At 49.4% G+C, this 2,640-nt stretch overlaps 1 pseudogene; it reads right to left on the bottom strand.

Moving 5' to 3' along the window:
- Positions 1-593: 593 nt before the first annotated feature.
- On the bottom strand, positions 594-745 carry LOC140427540 (U1 spliceosomal RNA; annotated as a pseudogene).
- Between the last annotated feature and the right edge of the window lie 1,895 nt (positions 746-2,640).

Here is a 2,640-nt window from a genome sequence, read left to right as displayed (position 1 = left end):
CCTAGTTCTTATGTTCTTATGTTCTACACTGTGATGTTCTATAGATAAAGGCTTCAATTGGCCGAGGGACAGCCCAAAGCTTCCTCTGCGCAATGTAAAATTGCGAAGGGATGGGGTTAATGCAGTGGGAAAGGTGCCCATTACATCGCGCCCAATTGTATGACCACTGCCCATTAGCCAACCTGTCCCAAGTAGGGGGTGAAAAAAAGCCCCCTTGCACTTGAACTCAGGTTCTCCCAAATCTTAGCCCAGGATCATAACTACGCTCGCAACTACTCAGTTCCACCTTACATAGAAATTACAGTGCAGAAGGAGGCCATTCGGCCCATCGAGTCTGCACCGGCTCTTGGAAAGAGCACCCTACCCAAGGTCAACACTGCCACCCTATCCCCATAACCCAGTAACCCCACTCAATACTAAGGGCAATTTTGGAGTCTAAGGGCAATTTATCATGGCCAATCCACCTAACCTGCACATCTTTGGACTGTGGGAGGAAACCGGAGCACCCGGAGGAAACCCACGCACACACGGGGAGGACGTGCAGACTCCGCACAGACAGTGACCCAAGCCGGAATCGAACCTGGGACCCTGGAGCTGTGAAGCAATTGTGCTATCCACAAGGCTACCGTGCTGCCCCTGCATTTGGGGACATCGCAGGCGTCAGCACACCCGAAGTGCAATGGGCTAGCCTCGTCCTGGGCAAACCACCTTTTTGATCATGGTTTCACCCCTGCCAGGTAAGTAACCTTCTCTCAATCACTGACCCAAAATGTGAACGACAAGACTGATGTGCCAACAAGCAGCCTGACAATCAGGACACCGCCCCAGCGATCAAACCAGACGACTAGGACACCACCATTGCTATCGCAGCCGTGTGTACCACCTACAAGATGCACTGCAGGAACACACCAGGGTTCCTCAGGCTGCACCTCCAGAACCTATGACTGCTACCATCTAGGAGGATAAAGACAACAGGTACCTGGAAACACCGTCACCTGGAGGTTCCCCTCCAAGTCTCTCACCACCCTGACTTGGAAATATATCGCCGTTCCTTCACTGTCGTTGGAATCAAAATCCTGGAATTCCCTCCTTAACAGCATTGTGGGTATCCCTACACCTCAGGGACTGCAGTGGTTCAAGAAGGCAGCTCACCACCGCTGTCACAAGGACAACTAGGGAGAAGCAATAAATGCTGGCCTAACCAGCGATGCCACATCTTATGAATTAGTACAACAAATTTGTCAATATTCTACATTTTCAGTGAAAAACAAGTTTGACCCAAAGTGGGCAAAATCTAATGAACTATTGTCATCCCTCCCGATCTGATTTCCAGCTGTCTCCCTGCCCTCCACACCCACCCCACACCATCAAACCAGTGCAATTGTAGATGATCACTTCATAAGCGATAGACAGCACGGTTATGTGAAGGGGAGGTTGTGCCTCACTAACTTGATCCAGTTTTTGGAGGAGGTGACAAAGATGATTGATGAGGGAAGGGTGGTGGATGTTGTTTACATGGACTTCAGTAAAGCCTGTGACAAGGTACCTCATGGCAGACTGGTACAAAAGGTGACGTCACACGGGATGAGAGGTGAGGTGGTAAGGTGGATACAGAACTGGCTCGGTCACAGATGGCAAAGGCTAGCAGTGGAAGGGTGTTTTTCTGAATGGACGGTTGTGACTAGTGGTGCTCCACAGGGATCAGTGCTGGGGCCTCTGTTGTTTGTAGTGTCAACAATTTGGGGGGAAATGTAGCCGGTCTGAATAGTCAGTTTGTGGATGACACCAAGGTTGGTGGAGAGGCAGATTGTGTTGAGGATTGTCAGAGGATACAGCAGGACACAGATAGGTTGGAGACTTGGGCAGAGAAATGGCAAATGGAGTTTATTCCAGACAAATGTGAGGCAATGCATTTTGGTAGGTCTAACTTAGAGGGGAAATATACTACAAATGGCAAAACTCAGAAATATAGAAAGTCAGAGAGATCTGGGCGTGCATGTCCACAGATCTTTGAAGGTGGCAACACAACTGAACAAGGTTGTCAAGAAAGCATACTGAATGCTTGCCTTCATTGGACGGGGCATTGAGTATAAAAACTGGCAAGTCATGCTACAGCTGTATAAAACTGCACTTGGAATATTGCGCACAATTCTGGTCGCCACACTACCAGAAGGATATGGAGGCTTTGGAGAGAGTGCAGAGGAGGTTTACCAGGATGTTGCCTGGTCTGGAGGGTGTTAGCTATGCGGAATGGCTGAATAGACTCAGATTGTTTTCATTAGAAAGACAGAGGTTGAGGGTGACCTGATAGAGGTCTACAAGATTATGAAAGGCATCATAGAGATTATCATAGAATTTACAGTGCAGAAGGAGGCCATTCGGCCCATCGAGTCTGCACCGGCTCTTGGAAAGAGCACCCTACCCAAGGTCAACACCTCCACCCTATCCCCATAACCCAGTAACCCCACCCAACACTAAGGGCAATTTTGGACACTCAGGGCAATTTATCATGGCCAATCCACCTAACCTGCACATCTTTGGACTGTGGGAGGAAATCGGAGCACCCGGAGGAAACCCACGCACACACGGGGAGGATGTGCAGACTCCGCACAGACAGTGACCCAAGCCGGAATTAAACCT

This window comes from Scyliorhinus torazame, chromosome 7 (genome assembly GCF_047496885.1).
Source record: "Scyliorhinus torazame isolate Kashiwa2021f chromosome 7, sScyTor2.1, whole genome shotgun sequence".
Classification (NCBI taxonomy): Eukaryota; Metazoa; Chordata; class Chondrichthyes; order Carcharhiniformes; family Scyliorhinidae; genus Scyliorhinus; species Scyliorhinus torazame.
The sequence above is the reverse complement of the archived record's forward strand: the minus strand, read 5'-3'. Positions and strand labels throughout refer to the sequence as shown.